The sequence below is a fragment of the Camellia sinensis genome, chromosome 3 (assembly GCF_055761805.1).
Source record: "Camellia sinensis isolate YWXY chromosome 3, ASM5576180v1, whole genome shotgun sequence".
Taxonomy (NCBI): Eukaryota; Viridiplantae; Streptophyta; class Magnoliopsida; order Ericales; family Theaceae; genus Camellia; species Camellia sinensis.
In genome coordinates, this window is record NC_138963.1 from 219556984 (window position 1) to 219578340 (window position 21357).

The following is a 21357-nucleotide window of genomic DNA, read 5'->3' on the forward strand; positions in this document are numbered from 1 at the left end:
CATGGTTAAGGGATGCATATAGTACATTAAGTTCTTTTCCATTTCGAGGTGTACCTATTCTCTCTTTTACGAACTGGCTTGATTGTGTAACATATTTTTGAAGAAGAGTATTGTTATACAAGTCAAAAAATTAGACCTAATTTTTAAGTCCAATAATGTGTCAATCAATTAGAATATCTAATGTAACACTCTCTCTCATATCTTCTCATATCTTCTCAATCATTAACGAATCATATCACTTAACATCATTGGGTCTAGAAAATGGATCTAGAAAGTGAACTTATATATCATCTATCTATCTATACTATACTATATATTAAGCAAAAGGGGGTTTTTAACCCCAAGGCCTGTGGGAGTTTCAATGTCCCAATCTGAATTTTCTAAATTTTTTATTGAAAAAAAAAACTCAGCATTTATTGATTTGGTCAAAATCCCCTAATCAGCATTAATTAACTTTTTTTAATCCACATGTCTTTCCATATGCCTGCATTTATTGATTTGGTCAAAATCTCCTGATCAACATTTAAAATTCTCTCATACAAATAATTATAGATACAATCTGTGTATAGTTACTGCAGTACCCTTTTCAACTTCTCTCATACATTATGGTTAGTGATAAGATTGTTAAATTATTTTTATAAAAAATCTTAAAAAACATAATTTATATGTTAAAAAAAAATCTAAAACAAATATAAATATTTATAATTATCCCGTGCATAGCACGGGTGATAGGCTAGTATCTATACTATATATTAAGCAAAAGGGGGTTTCTAACCCCCAAGGCTTGTGGGAGCTCCAATATGTCAATCCTAATTTTCTATTTTTTTTTTTATAAAAAAAAAATTAACCTCAGCATTTATTAATTTCTCTCAACCCACAAGACTTTTTGACTTCTCTCATAATTACTGCAGTACCTTTTCCAAAACAAATAATTTGTATATTAAAAAAATTTTAAAACAAATATAAATATCTATATCTATATCTATATCTATCTATTTATTTATATCTATCTCTAACCCACAAGTTTTGTGGGAGTTCCAATATTTGAACCTTAATTTCTTAATTTTTTTGAATTTTTTTGAAAAAACACACTTAACACTTATTAAATTCTTCCAAGTTTTTTTAACTTCTCCAATTCACACACTCTTTTTAACTTTTCAAATACCTATTACAAACAGTGAGTCTCCTTTTTGTTTTCTCCTGCTTGACTTCTCACTTCTACACTTTCAATTTTAGTGACCACGTATGCAAACAGTAAGTCTTCTTTTTGTTTTCTCCTTCTTGACTTTCATTTTGTTTACTGTTTTAATGTTGTAATTAGATAGCGCATAAAAATATTTGTGATTTGTCTAGTGAATAAAAAATTATAATTTGATTTTTAATATGATTGAAATTAGATAAATATAAACCCTCACAAAGAGAAAAAATGTGATTATAATTTGTTGAATGATTCTTTTTTTTTAATGTGATTGTAGTTAGTTTAATTGTTCTTTTTTTTATTTATTTATTTTATTATGAGAAAAATGTGATGTGATTGTAGTTTGTTCAATGACTCTTTTTTTTAATATGATTGTTGTAGTTAGTTTAATGGTTTTTTTTTAATGTTATTTAATCATTTTATTTACTAATTTAATTTTATTTTTAATATGATTGAAATTAAATAAGCATAAACACTCACAAAGAAAAAAATGTGATTGTAATGTGATGTGATTTTAGTTTGTTCAATGGCTCTTTTTTTTAATATGATTGTTGTAGTTAGTTCAATGGGTTTTTTTTTAATGTTATTTAATCTTTTTATTTACTATTTTAATTTTATTTTTAATATGATTGAAGTTAGATAAACATAAACACTCACAAAGAAAAATATATATTATTGTAGTTAGTTCAATGGTTCTTTATTTTTAATGTGATTGTAGTTAGTCAATTGTTCTTTTTTTCATTTATTTATTTTTTTAATTATAGAAAAAATGTGATGTGATTGTAGTTTGTTCAATGATTTTTTTTAATGTGATTTAATCTTTTATTTACTATTTTAATGGCTTTTCTTTACAATTATTTATGAAAAAAATATGATTGTAGTTAGATAGCATAAAAATATTTGTGATTTGATTTGATTTTTTTCTGATTTGATTTTTAAACTACCAATTATTGAAAATGATTAGATTTTGTTTTGAAAAAAAAATTGTAATTGATTTTTTTAACTCACTGTGTTTTTTGAAAAAAAATTATTGTGTTTTTTTAACTATCAATTCACTTAATTTGTGATTTGATTTTTAATTCACTGTATTTTTTGAAAAACAAAATGGATTGTACTCATTAGGGTCACATAATGTACCAATTATTGATTATAATTAGATTGTATTTTGACCCCAAAAAAAATTGTAATTGATCTTCTTAATTCACTATGTTTTTTGAAAAATAAATTCTTGTGTTTTTTTAATTATTGATGATGATTAGATAGCATTAAAAAAATTGTGATTTGTATGATTGAAATTATCTCCTTTTGTTTATAATTTTATTTTTTAATATGATTAAAGTTAGATAAACATAAACACTCACAAAAAGAAAAATGTGATTGTAATTTGTTCAATGGTTCTAAATAATCTTTTTTATTTACTATTTTAATGGTTATTTTTTTCAATTACTTTTTTTATTATGAGAAAAATGTCAGTGTAGTTAGATAGCATTAAAAAAATTGTGATTTGTATGATTGAAGTTATCTCCTTTTATTTATAATTTGATTTTTTAATATGATTGAAGTTAACTCACAAAAAGAAAAATGTGATTGTAATTTGTTCAATGCTCTAAATAATCCCAATATGAATTTTTTAAATTTTTTATTAAAAAAAATACAGCATTTATTGATTTGGTCAAAATCCTATGATCAGCATTTATTAACATTTTTCAATCCACATGTCTTTCCACATGCCTGCATTTATTGATTTGGTCAAAATCTCTTGACCAGCATTTAAAATCCCCTCAAACAAATAATTATAGATACAAATCGTGTATAGTTACTACAACACCCTTTTTCAACTTCTCCCATACACTATGGTTAGTGATAATATTGTTAAATTATTTTTATAAAAAATCTTAAAAAACATAATTTATATATTAAAAAAAATCTAAAACAAATATAAATATCTATAATTATCCCGTGCATAACACGGGTGATAGGCTAGTTTATACCAATGTTGTGAAACCCGGACCGGACCGGCCGGTCGAACCGGGAACCGGGCTTGGTTCCGGTCCGGTCAACCCTCCAGAACCGGACTATGACCAAATTATTTGAAACATAATGATGGGAGGGAGAGTTGAAAATTTCATTTCCCTCCAAAATTAAACCTAACATTGAATCAATTTGTTTGGAGGGAATGCTTAAAAATTTTAATTTCTTTAAAACAAGTGACTTTCTTTTTATCAATTATGACTTTATTAAATATTATTAATAAATATTATACAACAATTTTTATTTTTATTTGAGTATTTATATATATTTTTATTTATTTATAATTTATAATTATATTTTTTAATTATATAATATTAATTATGACGTCACGGTTCAACCGGTTTGACCCGACGGTTGAACCGGTGACCCGTCCACCCGGTCTCTTTTCCGGTTCGCTCACCGGTCCGGTTTTCAAAACATTGGTCTATACTATATATTAAGCAAAAGGGATTTTTAACCCCCAAGGCCTGTGGGAGCTTCAATATGTCAATCCTAATTTTCTAATTTTTTGTTTTTTTTAAAAAAAAAATTAACCTCAGCATTTATTAAATTCTCTCAACCCACAAGACTTTTTGACTTCTCTCATAATTACTACAATACCTTTTCCAAAACAAATAATTTGCATATTAAAAAAAATTAAAAGCAAATATAAATATCTATATCTATATCTGTATCTATCGATTTAGACTTTTTGACTTCTTTCATAATTACTGCAGTACCTTTTTCAAAACAAATAATTTGTATTTTAAAAAAATTTAAAACAAATATAAATATATATATCTATATCTATCTATTTATTTATATCTATCTCTAACCCATAAGTTTTGTGGGAGTTTCAATATCTGAACCTTAATTTCTTAATTTCTTTGATTTTTTTTGAAAAAAAAAAAACTTAGCACTTATTAAATTCTTCCAAGTCTTTTTAACTTCTCCAATGCACACACTCTTTTTAACTTTTCACATACCTATTGCAAACAGTAAGTCTCTTTTTTGTTTGCTCATTCTTGACTTCTCATTTCTACACTTTCAACTTCAGTGATCACGTATGCAAACAGTAAGTTTTCTTTTTGTTTTCTCCTTCTTGACTTTTCCTTTTGTTTACTGTTTTAATATTGTAGTTAGATAGCGCATAAAAATATTTGTGATTTGTCTAGTGAATAAAAAATTATAATTTGATTTTTTAATATGATTGAAGTTAGATAAATATAAACCCTCACAAAGAGAAAAATGTGATTATAATTAGTTGAGTGATTCTTTTTTTTTAATGTGGTTGTAGTTAGTTTAATAGTTCTTTTTTTTTATTTATTTATTTTATTATGTGAAAAATGTGATGTGATTGTAGTTTGTTCAATGACTCTCATAATGTCCCAATTATTGATGATGCTTATCTCCTTCTTGACTTCTCACTTCTGCACTTTCAACTTCAGTCACTACATATACAAACAATAAGTCTTCTTTTTATTTTCTCCTTCTTAACTTTTTCTTTTGTTTACTGTTTTAATATTGTACTTAGATAGCGCATAAAAATATTTGTGATTTGTTTAACAAATAAAAAATTATAATTTGATTTTTTAATATGATTGAAGTTAGATATATATAAACAGAAAAATGTGATTATAATTAGTTGAATGATTCTTTTTTTTAATGTGATTGTACTTAGTTTAATAGTTCTTTTTTTTCTTTTATTTATTTTATTATGTGAAAAATGTGATGTGATTGTAGTTTGTTCAATGACTCTTTTTTTTAATATGATTGTTGTAGTTAGTTCAATAGTTTTTTTTTTAATGTTATTTAATCTTTTTATTTAATATTTTAATTTTATTTTTTGATTTTTTAATATGATTGAAATTAGATAAATATAAACCCTCACAAAGAGAAAAATGTAATTATAATTAGTTGAATGATTTTTTTTTTAATGTGATTGTAGTTAGTTTAATAGTTCTTTTTTTTCATTTATTTATTTTATTATGGGAAAAATGTAATGTGATTGTAGTTTGTTCAACGGCTCTTTTTTTTTAATATAATTGTTGTAGTTAGTTCAATGTTTTTTTTTTAAATGTTTTTTAATCTTTTTATTTACTATTTTAATTTTATTTTTAATATGATTGAAGTTAGATAAACATAAACACTCACAAAAAAAATGTGATTATAGTTAGTTCAATGGTTCCTTTTTTTTAATATGATTGTAGTTAGTTAATGGTTCTTTTTTCATTTATTTATTTTTTTTATTATGAAAAAAATGTGATGTGATTGTAGTTTGTTCAATGGTTCTTTTTTTTAATGTGATTTAATCTTTTATTTACTGTTTTAATGGTTTTTCTTTGCAATTATTTATGAAAAAAATATGATTGTAGTTAGATAGTATAAAAATATTTGTGATTTGATTTGATTTTTTTTGTGATTTGATTTTTAAAGTACCAATTATTGATAATGATTAGATTGTATTTTGAAAAAAAAAATTTAATTGATTTTTTTAACTCATTGTGTTTTTTGGAAAAAAAAAATTATTGTGTTTTTTTAACTATCAATTCACTTAATTTGTGATTTGATTTTTAACTCATTGTATCTTTTGAAAAATAAAATGGATTGTACTCATTAGGGTCACATAATGTACCAATTATTGATGATGATTATATTGTATTTTGACCCAAAAAAAAAATTGTAATTGATCTTTTTAACTCACTATGTTTTTTGAAAAATAAATTATTGTGTTTTTTAATTATCAATTGACTTAATTTGTGATTGATTTTTTTAATTATTGATGATGATTAGATAGCATTAAAAAAATTGTGATTTGTATGATTGGAGTTATCTTCTTTTGTTTATAATTTTATTTTTTAATATGATTGAAGTTAGATAAACATAAACACTCACAAAAAGAAAAATGTGATTGTAGTTTGTTCAATGGTTCTAAATAATCTTTTTTATTTACTATTTTAATGGTTATTTTTTTAATTATTTTTTTTATTATGAGAAAAATGTCATTGCAGTTAGATAGCATTAAAAAAAGATTAATGAATAAAAAAAATTCCTTAAAAAGTTCAACACATATGAATTTCTTGAAAAGTCCCAACACATATGATTATTATCCCTCATAATAACGCTTTAATACATTAAGGACAAACATAAAAAAAAAAATTCTTGAAAAGTCCAACACATATGATTATTATCAAAATATTAAACTTTAATATAATATAAAAAAAGAAGACATTTAATTTCTTGAAAAGTCCAACACATATGATTATTATCAAAATATTAAACTTTACTATAATATAAAAAAGAAAAAAAAATAAGACATTTAAAAAAAAAAGACATTTAAAAATCACAATTCACATATACAGATAATTGTAAATACAACCCGTGCATAGCACGGGTGATATGCTAGTATTATATAAGGAAAATAGGATTTTTAACTCACAAGCTTTGTGGGAGATACAATATCTCAATCCTAATTTTCTAATTTTTTGATTTAAAAAAAATAAATAACCTCAGCATTTATTGACTTTTCACAACCTACAAACCTTTTTGACTTCTCTCATAGTTACTGCAACATCCTTTTCAACTTCTCCCATACACTATGGTTAGTGATAGAATTGTTAAATTATTTTTATAAAAAATCTAAAAAAAATAAGTTGTATATTAGAAAAATATCTAAATCAAATATAAATATTTATATCTATATATTATATAAGAAAAATGGGGTTTCTAATGAGAAGCCCCCTAAGAGTTCCAAACTCTCATTCTAAAATTATTGATCTTTCAATTTATAAAATAGATTAAAAAAATCTATTGGCTGATTTATTTATTTAATTATTTTAGAAATAATAATGGGAAGATAACAAAAATATTTCATAATCTCTCCATCATAATCTCTCTCACCAGTTTTCAAAAAAAAATTAAAACTGGCATTCTTTTTCTCTCCTCCAAAAAATCAGATAATACTTTTCATGAAAGTTGTGAATATCTGCTTATATCTTATATATTATATTATAACATAATAAAAAAATTAAAAATCAGATATACAAATAGATAAAATTAATAAATTAAATTTTATTTATTCAGTTAAAATATTTCTTTTGCCATTCAATATCCAATTTTAAAATTTAAAAATCTATAAAGTTTATCGAAACAAATCTGATTTGAAAATATATCCCACTATCATACTTTAAATCAATAAAACTCACATATCTATCACATATTTAGTTCGCATCATAACTTACCTAAATAATAATAATTAAAAAATAGAAACCACAAATAAATTAAATTTTAAAATAAAACTAAAAACCCACAACTCCATCTAAAATAAATTGAAAAAAAAAGAAATCAGACAAAATAAAGAATATAAGAATTTAGATATGGATCTCAAAAAGATATAACAATATCTAAATTTGAATTATGATTTAATAATATAATTACTATTTTTTTGATGTATATCTAACAAAATTTTAAATAACTTAATAGGACAAATTAATTAATTTTCTAAAATTATTGATTTTTCAATTTATAAAATAGATTTAAAAAAAAAACTATTGACTGATTTATTTATTTAATTATTTTAGAAATAACAATTATCCTTTAATTTATGAATTTCAAATGGAAAGATATCAAAAATATTTCATAATCTCTCCATCCTAATCTCTCTCACCGATTTTCCCAAAAAAATTAAAACTTGCCTGCCTTCTCTTTTCTCCAAAAAATCATATAATATTTTTTATCAAAGTTGTGAATATCTATCTATATTTTATATATTATATTGTAACACACACACAAAAAAAACAAAAACAAAAACAAACAAACAAACTAAAAATCAAATATACAAACAAATAAAATTAATAAATTTGATTTTTATTTATTCAGTTAAAATCTTTCTTTTGTATCTCAATATCCAATTTTAAATTTTAAAAATCTTTAAAGTTTATCTAAAAAAATCTAATTTGAAAATATCTTCCACTATCATACTTTAAATCAATAAAATCTACATGTCTATCACATATTTAACCCACATCATAACTTACCTAAATAATAATAATTAAAAACAAATAGAAACCACAGATAAATCAAATTGGAAAAAAAAAATTAGAAACTCACAACTCCATCTTAAATAAATTGACCAAAAAAAAAAAACAAAACAAAACAAAACAAAACGTAACAAAACAAAACAAACCAAATAGAAACCACACAAAAATGAAAAATAAAAAGATAAGAATTTAGACATGGATCTCAAAAAAAATATGACAATATCTAAATTTGAATTATGATTTAGTAATATAATTATCTATTTTTCTTTTGTATATCTATCAAAATTTTAAATTACTTAATGGGATAAATTCATTAATTTTTAAGTCTTATTTTAATAATCATATGATTAGTCATATCAACTCCTAGACTTTGCGGGCACTAGCGAATGAGCTAACGAATTGGGTTAGGTGAGGTTTAAGTTGTTGAAGTTAACATTCTCTCATTCCATAAATTTATTTATTTTTTAATTTTATTTTTTTTCCACGTGAAATTCTCTTTTTCTGTTGTTGGTTTGGTTTTAGTTTTGGTTTTGATTTGGTTTCGGTTTCGGTTTTGGTGAAATTTATGTGTTTGTTTATAAATTTGCATGGTAGAGAAGAATTATTGGTAATTATGATTGCAATCGAAGTATCTATATCCATTCTGTGCCAAGGGTTTTGATCGGATTTTGTTTTCTTCAATGAACACCATAAAATTGAAATAAAAAAATGGTTATCAAAATTTTTTATTTTTTATTGACATTTTATAAAAAATGTGAAAATTTTTTAAGAATTCAAGATTTTACTATAACATTAGATCAATTTAAAGCTTTTAAATATCATTATGTTATTTATTTTCATTCTCTTTCTATCCCATTATACAATTACAGCTATTTGTTAGTTTTTTAATTATAATTCAATTAATTGAAAATAAAAGATTAATATAACTTTTCATATATATTATAGTTAATTTGTTACAGCTATAGTTGTACATAATAGCACAATATATAGGTATAATCTCTAAATATATTTTCTATTTTGTTATGTAATTAAATAGTCCATCTTAAATAGTATATATAAGAGTTAGATGGCTTCTTTTATCTTTAAAAAATCCAATCTTTTCTTTTTTTTTACTTTTTAAAATTTTAAATTAAAACATCAATTGTTTATGTCCATAAAACAAAAGTGCTAAACACATATCCAAAAGCTAAACTTTTTTTTTTTTTAATATGTAGGATATTTACAAATAGAAAATGTTTGGCATCTCAAATTTTTTTTCATAATCTGACTTATATGATGTAATCATAAGTGTCATTTTTTATACAAATATAAGAAAAAAATTAATTAAATTATATATTTCAACCAACAACATACTCAAACTTTGACTATTTTAAAATTTATTTCACTATAATTCCAATTAAAAGAATCTTCAACCCTTAATATTTTTTTTATCAAATTATAATTTGATAAAAATTTAAAAAGATGAAATGTTGAAAATTATTATTTTTTCCATCAAAATTGGTGAAAAGAAAAAAAAAATGGGATAAGAATGAAATTCTTTTAAAAATTGATAAAAATTAAATGAAAAAATTAAAGTAATTCATATAAAATCAAAAAATTTATTTAAAATCAAATTAGATTAAAAAAAATTAAAAGAAAATAATGAAAATTTGAAAATATTTTGAAACCTTCTTATTATTAAAGACTTGAAATCCATGTGTGTATTATATTCATATTGTATTTTTAGTTATGAAATTGAAATAAAAAGAAATATTACTTAAATTATTGGATTAATAATAGAAACATTATATTAATTATTGTTAAATATCACTTCACTTCACATTTAATAATAAAATTGTATATTGTATATTTGTCTCATTTAATCAGATTTAACTTTTTTTAATACAAATTATCAAAATTGCACTAATTAGACTTATATATATATTTTTAAAAAAATTTTAAACTAATAATTTAAAAATTTATAAACATAAAAGTTAACTTATAAATTTTATATATATCATAAGATAAAATATTAAATTATTTTAAAATAATTATAATAATTTTTTTTAATTTATAAAATCTCGTGCATACTACGAGTTATCATTAGTTTTTCTTTTAAGAAAATATGCAATGATTTGATAAGAGTTAACAAATGAACTTCGAGCACTCTTTTATAAAATTCAAAATAAAATTATCTTATGATTTTCAATAGAGCCTTGTGGAATTTTAAAAAAAAATGGAGCCTTCTATCAATCCGAGCCTAAAGCAGAAGTTTCAGTGGCTTTGGCTTTAAGCCGGCCCTGAGCCAAGGCAAGTGAATGGGTGTTTGCGATTTGCTTATTTGATGGTTTTTTTTTTTTTGGATTTATTTTCATCTTTAGTGAATTTTTTTAAAAAAATTTAAAAAATTCAAAGTTTCTAGATCCAAGTTGACAAGAAGAATCAAAATTTAAAAATTTTTAAAAAAAAATCAAAAAAGATAAAAAAAAATAAACAAAAAATAAGTTTTTTTTATACTTATTTTGACTTTTTTTTTAAAAAAAAAAAACTTTTTAGATTAGACAAAAAAATAAAATAAAATAAAAATGTGACTTTTTTAGTTTTTTGAATAATTTTTTTAGTCTGTAATAGGTGATGTGGTGTTACTAATCCCACCATTTTGGAAATTAACCCCACACAATAATAATAATAATAATAATAATAATAATAATAAAACTCCCTTCCATTGTTGCCAAATAAAACATGGTATTATGGGACATTAAAAATTTTGGGGTCACGCAGGTCTCATAATATTTATCAATCTTCCTCTCCCTTCGAATCCCCTCAACTTATAAAAAGGATTGATTTTATTTATAATATATCTAGAATTCATCATCGTTATTATTTTTTTAATATAATAGACACGATTATTATTGTATGAATCCATGCTAAAAACAAAAAATGGTTTAAATTTTATTTGGTGACGAAATATCTGTTTATGAACGTGACTTCTTGACAAAATAAATTAACATAATGTGAATTGGATTGACATACAGAACCCATACGCTATCGGGAGATCCATGCGGGTCAAGTAGTGGATCAGCAATTTCAGTTGCAGCTAATATGGTGGCAGTATGGTTGGGCTCTGAGACTGTTCGATCCATCCTCTGCCCTTCTAGTTATAACTCTGTTGTAGGAATAAAAACTACTGTTGGGCTCACTAGTTAGGCCAAGCTTATTCCTATTTTCCCAAGATAGGACACTATAGGGTAAAACATCTTCAAATTTATGCAATTCTTGAATGAATATAGAAATTAAATACAAACAAAAAACATTGAAAAATATTTTATAAAGTTGATTGGTAAGGTCAATTTTTTTAAAATCTTACTCATCCATAAAAATTTTGTATTGAGCTCTGTGATCAAATTATGATCGAGAAGTTCATTCTGAGTTCAATGTGAATGTGTTTATGAGGCATTGATTTGTGGTGTTTTGTCTGTTGGATAATCTTCATTGCATTTGAAAAATAAATTCTGTTGTGTACTTAACAACAAACCGAATATATAAGAAATAAAGGAAATGAGAGAATTTGTTTGATTACAAAAATTAAACCAGAAAAATAAAATAAAATAAATAAAAAAACAGATTTTTATTTTGTTACAAAAATAAAATCAAAAATCTGATTTAAATAAATAAATAAAACAGAAAATAAATAACCAACTTACTTGATTAATTTCTTAAATAATATTCTGATCAAGTCCAGTGTTAGACATTTTGTCCTTAAGACAATTCGTCCTCTCCACAGTGCTTTCAAAATATAGACGTCTATCTCCCAGGATAAAATGATCAATCAACGAATAAATGCAGTATTACAATTTATTCGTACAACGAACACACTAAGTGTATATACTTTTTCTCACAAAAAAACTAATACAGCAATATGAAGAGAATAATAGCAGAATTATTTGGGACGAAAAATAGTGAGTGAATTCATCAAATGAGGGCCAGTCTATTTATAGATGTGGTGGCACCTTTTAATTTTGAATTGAACAGGTACTGAACCTGTTGGTTTGAAATTGGTACTGTTTGGGCTTGAATTCAAACAAATATGAATCTGTTTGGGTTCGAATTTTGAACAAAACCGGTTCTAGGTTTGTAACAGATTCAAATCTGTTAGATAGAAGGCAAACTGTTTTGAATTTCAAAAATTGAAATTAACTTGGACAGAAATTCGGAATTAATTTCGAATTTATTGGACAGATTTTATTTTAAAAAATAAAATTAAATTCAAATATTTTTTTCCCGGACAAGCCCAACCTCACACCCGCACCCAGCCCAGCCCGCCCGGACGGACGGCGAGGCGCTCGTGTTGTGATTTTTGAGTCCAATGGGTCTAGCCCAGTTTACCCATAATCTCCCTCTTTACAAAACTTAGGTACCCCTTAGGGCACACCCCAAGTTCCAATCTCATGCCTTATAAACCTACTCAAAACTTCTCACCAAATCAATATGGGACAAGCTATTATACACACCTTAAGGATTTTTCACCAAAACTTCATTTCCATGGAGCTCTCTTTGGCTTCAAATTCCCATTCACCGGATAATGGTTTTGAGCAACCAAATATACCACGTAAATCACAACGCGGCATAGGACGCGATACCACTTAGACCCGCCAAATTTGGCACACGAGTCCTACCTAAATAATAGACCAAAGTTAAGAAAAAATTTTGTTTTTTCAGAATTTTTGCCAATCATTTCTAACAATTCCTCGTATGAATAGAATTTGATGACAACGGAAATGCAACAATATGCAGACTTTGTCAAAAGAGTATAAGTCGAAAATATCTTGTATCAGGATAGGTAACTTTCGGCCTTGAACCTTCCCTAGTGATAACCTATCGGACTTACTAGCTAACCAATGGACGCAATACCTTGAATTGTTCAACCGTTTGTGTAAGCTAAGACAATAGATTTCACACAAAATATCTTCTAACACATCGTGGTTTTCACTGTTGTGTTCTAGAGAATGTAGCATCTTCATTCTCATAGAACCAGCCCCAGTTCGACACTCATAGAGGTGATTCTTATTGTGAGTATCTCCTTATACTCGTCTTGATTTTTATGCCTAAATCAAGATATAAGTAATCATTAAAAGCTAAGTTTATCCTTAGACCCCTGCAAACAACATATGTTGCAGATATCACTCTCACCATAGGAATGGGTAGGGAATTTTAATCCCTTGGTGATTTCTGGCGAGGCACACATAACTTAGTTGTCCCTTTGAACTTAGTTCTTGGGATCTCCAGTCATATAAGTAGGATTACCATTATGATGACTCTTATGTAATAGGCTTTAAATCCATCCCCTTCGATGAACTGTACACTTGCTCTTTAGTCAAACCTTTTGTTAACGGTTCCATAATATTCTCTTTAGATTTTATGTAATCTATTGAGATTATTCCATTTGAGAGCAATTGCCTTACGGTATTATGTCGACGACGAATGTGTCGTGACTTACCATTATACATATGATTCCGTGCCCTGCTTATTGCAGATTGACTATCACAATGAATGCAAATAGCTGGCACAGGTTTAGGCCACATTGGAATGTCTTCTAAGAAATGACAAAGCCATTCTGCTTCTTCTCCTTCTTTGCCTAAAGCAATGAACTCGGATTCCATTGTGGATTGCGTAATGCATGTTTGTTTCGTGGATTTCCAAGAAATAGCAGCATCTCCCAAAGTAAAGATATATCCACTAGTGAATTTTGAATCTTTAGTATCTGGTATCCAATTTGCATCACAATAACCTTCGAGTACTGCTGGATATCGAGTAAAGCTCAAACCATGATCATGGGTAAATCTTAAATATCTAAGAACTCGAATGATCGCCTTCCAATGGTCTTCTCCGGGGTTACTAGTGTACCTACTCAATTTACTGACTGCATAGGCTATGTCAGGACGAGTACAATTCATTAGGTACATTAGGCTTCCAATGATTTGGGAGTATTTTAACTGAGACACTGCTTCTCCTTTATTTTTCGATAAATAGAGATTGATGTCTACAAGTGTTCTAGCTACATTGAAATCATCCTTGATAAATTTATCAAGAATTTTCTCAATATAATGAGATTGAGATAATGCATATCCGTCAGATGTTTTAGTAATTTTTATTCCTAATATAACATCTGCGACCCCCATATCTTGCATATCATATCTTTTGTTAAGCATTTGCTTAGTTGATTTGATCATGTTTTGACTGCTTCCAATGATAAGCATGTCATCTACATAAAGACAAACTATGACATATCCTTGGTCAGTGTTTTTAACATAGACGCACTTGTCACATTCGTTTATCTTAAACCCATTAGTAAGCATTGCATGATCAAAATTTTCATGCCATTGCTTAGGTGCTTGTTTTAATCTATAAAGAGATTTTACAAGCCGACAAGCTTTCTTTTCTTGCCCCGGTACTACAAATCCTTCGGGTTGCTCCATATAGATCTCTTTATTTAGATCACCGTTTAAGAAAGCTATCTTAACATCCATTTAATGTATTTCTAAATTAAACAACGTTGTTATAACAATAAGCATGCGAATGGATGTTATTCTTGTCCAAGGGGAATATGTGTCAAAATCGTTCAGACCTTCCTTTTGTATGTAACATTTTACTACAAGTCTTGTTTTATACTTGTTTATTGAACCATATGCTTTCATTTTTCTCTTGAATATCCACTTATATCCAAGAGGTTTAGAACTAGGTGGAAGATCCACCAATTCCCAAGTATGATTTTGCATAATGGATTCAATTTCATTATTAACAGCCTCTTTCCACAAAGGTGCTTCAGGACCTGTCATTGCTTCCTTAAAGCTTTGAGGTTCATTTTTTAACAGGTATGTCAGAAAATCTGGACCAAAGAATTTTGATGTTCTTTCTCTCTTACTTCGTCTTGGTTCATCATTAGTTAAATCATGTTGGTCGAGACCATTACTAGTCTCTTGTGTTTGATTGTCATTAATCTCTTGACTTTGTGTACAATCATAAGTTCTTTTCTGTGAACTTAATTTCTGTCATTTCTTGTAAGGAAAGATATGTTCAAAAAACACAGCATTCCTTGACTCTATAATAGTATTCATATTTATATCAGGTATTTCTTATAAGTCAGAAACCAATATGCACTACTATTCTGAGCATAACCAATAAACACACAATCTACTGTTTTTGGTCCAATCTTAGTCTTTTTAGGAACAAGAACTTCAACTTTTGCTAAACACCCCTACACTTTTAAGTATTTATAGGAAGGTGGTCGACCTTTCCACAATTCATAAGGAATGTTGTTGGTTTTCTTGTGGGGTATTCTGTTAAGAATATAATTAGCAGACAATATTGCTTCTCCCCACAAGTTCTGTGGTAAGCCTGAACTTAGTAACATGGCATTCATCATTTTTTTAAGGGTTCTATTCTTCCTTTCAGCAATTCCATTTTGCTGAGGAGAATAGGGTGCTGTAGTTTGGTGAATAATGCCATGTTGTGCACAAAATTCATTTAATAGTGTATCATATTCACCACCCCTATCACTTCTAACCATTTTAATGGTTTTACCAAGTTGATTTTCAACTTTTGTTTTGTAAAGTTTAAACATTTCTAAAGCTTCATCTTTACTTCTAAGTAAATAAACATAACAATATCTTGTGCAATCATCGATAAATGTTATAAAATACTTTTTGCCTCCTCTAGTTTGAACAAATTTAAGATCACATACATCTGTATGAATTAATTCTAGAGGTTCGGTTTTCCTTTCAACCGATTTAAATGGAGCCTTAATTAGTTTCACTTCTACACAAATTTCACATTTATGATTAGGATCAATTTCAAACTTTGGTATATAATCCAAACCAATTAATCTACGCAAAGCATCATAATTCACATGTCTTAATTTACCATGCCATAAATGCGACTCAAGAATATAAGCAAAAGATGTGTTATTTTTATTCATAGCAACTTTTGGTACAACTGTCATTACATTTAATTTGAAGAGACCATCACTCATATATCCCTTACCAACATACATACTACTCTTTGATAATACAAATTTATCAGACTCAAATACAAGCCTAAAACCATTTTTACTTAACAAAGAGTCTGAAACCAAATTCTTCCGGATGTCAGGTACATGCAGTACGTTGTTGAAAGTAAGTTCTTTCCCTGATGTCATCTTCAAGATCACCTTTCATTGTCCAACCACTGTAGAAGTAGAAGAATTTCCCATGAAAGTTTTTCACCATTTGCAGCCTCATTGTATGTAGTGAACATCTTCTTGTCTGCACATATGTGACGAATTTCTCCAGTGTCAACCCACTACTCTTTGGAATTTCCAACCAAATTAGCCTCAGACACCACAGCAGAGAGGTTGATGTCATTCACTCCGTCAGAGATGTAATCTGGTTTAGTTACATTGGCCTGATTGGTAGTCTTCTTGCTTGTACTTCCGCGATCCTTCTTAGGGCGGCGACAGTTAGAAGCTCGATGTCCAGTTTTGCCACAGTTATAGCATTTTTCTTTAAACTTCTTGTTGCCATTGTTGTCTCCTTATTTAGGACCATCTCCAGTAAAATTTCTCTTTTTGTTATATGGTTTGAGAACTTGTTCAACCACATTAGCTTTGGACTCAATGGTTTGAGAACTTTTTGCTGACTTCAGAGGGCTGTAAACATTATATAGCATGTTGCCAAGGCCATTAAGGATGTAATTTCTGCATAAGAAATCTGAATGTTTCCAAGCATCTACAGCGGCAACAACTTGCCGATCACTTTCACCCTCTTTAAGTGCTGGAGCCTCTTCATGGAGAAACCGAGCTAAATTTAGAGTTATAAGATAGAACTACATTTTCTGCTGCCATCTCTTAAACTCAGTACCATTAAATTTTTTCAATTTTTCTCCATGATTTATTAGTACTTGAACATGGTTCTGGATAGGGACCAATGTTGGTGTAACAATTGGAGTACCACTTCCAGTTGCAGATTCAGTTGTAATAGCCATAATATCTGATTACAAAAATCAGAAAAACAAACCACAAATTAATCTTCTAGTTACTAAAATCAGAAAATATATTATAACACAAAATAATTTTATTTTCCTTGTTACTAAAATCAGAAAAATAAAATATCACAATAATTTTCTGTAACACCAAATAATATTCTGCAATTGCTAATGACACCAACATATTACTACTATTTGTCAAAGAAAATAGAGAGTATATTACTACTATCTGTCAAATAATTTATAAGTACTATTTGTATTTTCCAACCAGAATATCACTTTGTGAAAACACAGAAAATTAAATACAATAAAGATACAAAGAATAATATGTCTTAAAATTGTTGGACAATCTTCACTGTATTTGAAAAATAAATTTTGTAGTGTACTTAACAACAAACAGAATATATAAGAAATAAAGGAAAGAAGAGAATTTGTTTGATTACAAAAATCAAATCAGAAAAATAAATAAAAAATTTTATTTTATTTTGTTGCAAAAACAAAATCAAAAATCTGATTTAAATAAATAAATAAAACAGAAAATAAATAATCAACTTACTTGATTAATTTCTTGAATAATATTCTGATCAAGTCCAGTGTTAGACACTGTGTCCTTAAGACAGATTCGTCCTCTCCACGGTGCTTTCAGAATATGAACGTCTATTTTTCAGGATAAAATGATCAATCAACGAATAAATGCAGCACTATAATTTATTCGTACAACGAACACACTAAGTGTATATACTCTTTCTCACAAAAAAACTAATGCAGCAATATGAAGAGAATAATAGCATAATTATTTGGGACAAAAAATAGTGAGTGAATTAATCAAGTGAGGGCTAGTCTATTTATAAATGTGGTGGCACCTTTTAATTTTGAATTGAACAGGTACTGAACCTGTTGGTTTGAAATTGGTATTGTTTGGGCTTAAATTCAAACAGATATGAATCTGAGTTCTGGGCTTGTAACAGATTCGGATCTGTTAGACAGAGGGCAAATTGTTTTGAATTTCAAAAATTGAAATTAACTTGGACAGAAATTTGGAATTAATTTCGAATTTATTTCAAAAAATAAAATTAAATTCAAATGTTTTTGGCCCAAAAATATTAGTATTGGGCCGGACAAGCCCAACCTAACCTCACACCCGCGCCCAAGTCGCTTGATGGATGGCAGTACGCGCATATGTGGTGATTTTTGTGTCCAATGGGTCTAGCCCATTTTGCCCATAACCTTCCTCTCTACAAAACTTGGGTACCTCTTAGGGCACACCCCAAGTTTCAATCACATGCTTTATAAACCCACTCAAAACTTTCTACCAAATCAATGTGGGACAAGTCATTATACACACCTTAAGGATTTTTCACTAAAACTTCATTTCCATGGAGCTTTCTTTGGTTTCAAATTCTCATTCACCCAATAATGGTTTTGAGCAACCAAATACACCACGTGAATCACAACGCGGCATAGAACGCGTTATCACGTAGACCCGCCAAATTTGGCGCAGGGGTCCTACCTAAATAATAGACCAAAGTTAGAAAAAAATTCTGTTTTTCCAGAATTTTTCCCAACCATTTCTAACATTGTCAAAACAGGCCCATCGCAAGAACTGTTTCGGATGCAGTTTATGTATTGGATATTATTGTTGGCTTCAACCATAAAGACTTTGAATCAACAACATTGGCTGCAAATTTGATTCCAAGGGGGGGTTACAAGCAATTTCTCAAGGCAGATGGACTCGAGGATAAGAGGTTGGGGATTGTGAAAAACCCCATCTTCAATTCACTAATGCTGTGTTTGGTTGGAAGATTTGGGGAGGGATTTGGAAAGGAAAATGGAAAAGGTGTGTGAAACTATATGAAATGTAGGTATATTTCATTCACATTTCACCTTACTCTTCCCTTTCCCTTTCCAAATCCCTCTTCAAATCCCCCAACCAAACACAGCGTAAATGATTCAGTCCAAGTACAAGCCTTCCAACAACACCTAGACGTTATGAGGTTAGATCAAATGACACAAGATTCTCCATCTCAAATCACTCTATGTTCTTATTTCAAAACACTTATAATTGTTGGATTATGCCACGAGATTTTTGTACTTGTATGTATATACGCTACTTGTTGATTCCAAAAGTATCAACTTTATTCTGAATAGGGAAAGAGGTGCAATCTTGGTAGACAATTTGGACATAGCAAACACGGATGCTATAATGAACTTGAATGCGAGTGGTGACGCAATAGCTATATTGGCACAGTTCAAGTTTTCAATAAACACTTACCTAAAAGAACTAGTGACTTCTCCAATAAGATCACTGGCCGATGTCATAGCCTCTAACCAGAAATTCTCCAATCTGGTAAGTATATACTATTTCTAACACAAATTTTAAATTTCACTTTTTTTTTTCTTTTCTTTTTTTTTGTGAATTTGCTCCGAACTGGGTTTTTCAGGAAATGCTGGACAAATACGGTCATGAAATTTTTGTATTAGCAGAGGCCACAAATGGTATCGAAAAAGCAGAGAAGAGGGCTTTGCTGAATTTGGAGAGGTTATCAAAACATGGGTTTGAGAAAATAATGATAGAGAATGATTTGGATGGGCTGGTGGCTCCATCAAATTGGGAGGTTGCTCATATTCTTGTCATCGGGTGGATATTCAGGAATCACCGTTCCGGCTGGATATCGCACAAATGGTATGCCATTTGGGATTTTTTTTTGCAGGAATCAAGGGCTCGGAGCCTAAATTGATTGAAATTGCTTATGGGTTTGAGCAAGCAACTATGATCAGAGAGCCCCCTTCTTTCCTACCATAATTATGTTAAGAGTTGCGTTAATAACAACTTACAACGTTATTTTGCACAATTTTTGGTTGTAGTTTTAGAGCAAAAATTACTTAAATAAGTTGAAGAAGAAAAAAAAAAAAAAAACACTTGTTATCTAGATATTGAGAAAGAGTACTTATAGTTTCTACTTTCTGATTATCAAATTTGAGCGCGCGCGCGCGCACACACACACAACAAAAAAAAAAAAAAAAAAAAAAAAAAAAAAAAAAAAAAAAAAAAAAAAACTACACCAAATAAGCCTAACATCTATCAACTTTATGTCATGGGGGGCATGGGGAGGTCATGGTCAAGGACTGGGCCCAAGGGGATGACATCACAGATGAACCCAGTTGTCTAAGTTGAAGACTAAAAGCCAGCAGCCCTTTAAAAAATTCAATTATGATAATGTTTAAAATCTCCCAATTGGGCTTTGCCTATTGCATCAGCATGATGTGATCAGAAAAACTGAGGCGCCTACATCAATCTTGTTATAAAGAAATGTTATCGATTCTTGACGATAAGAGAGAAACTACAAAGTGAAAGATATGCCATTTTGTTTTGTGCTGATGTTTATTGTTTTTAGTGTTTTGGCAACTGGCAAAAACTCTTAAATTATTGAAAGATGTCTCTTGAATAAGAAGATGTTGAAGTGATGAGCATTTTGCATCTGACTTTTCTAGTGGGAATAATAAAATCATGCATGAAGGGTTTCAAAAGCTGCATGACATTGTCCTTCTGTATAATGTTAAAATGTCATTTTCACATATCAGAATAAGTGCTTTGCTCTCGTTCTCGTGAATAGTCAAATGAATCTCAAATCAATTTACTAGGTGACAATGTTGTCCATTTTTTACTCAACTTTGAAGTTTGTTTTAAATTTTCTTCTCCCATCTTCAACATAAACGGCAAAATAATCTCTGATAGTTTTATTTATTTAATGCTACACAAGTTTTTATGATTTTTATGCCTTGTGTGCTTTTTACTGGTGCATGTGAATAGGCTTGAAAGGGTTGCACTCAGTTTCACTTTGTATTTTTTAGATTTTAGTTTAGGCCAAGTTTGGGAAATCTCAAAAAAGTCAAAAAGTCAAAAAGTTAAAAAACTATCACTATTCATCAAAAGTCAACAATTACGGCTACACAACTCTCAATTCTAATTTTCTCCTACAAACCAATTTTTACAATTTTTTATTACACATTTTTTCATAAAAAGTCAAAAAACTAACCCAAACATTCATATTTTCAACCTCAACTTTTTAGTCTAAAAAGACAAAAAGTGCATTTATTTAGGACACTGCAAAC

At 27.9% G+C, this 21357-nt stretch overlaps 1 pseudogene; it reads left to right on the forward strand.

The window, feature by feature from the left end:
* The window catches only part of LOC114263953 (putative amidase At4g34880), a 35672-nt pseudogene extending 15576 nt beyond the window's left edge, over positions 1 to 20096 (forward strand).
* The last annotated feature ends 1261 nt before the right edge of the window (positions 20097 to 21357 follow it).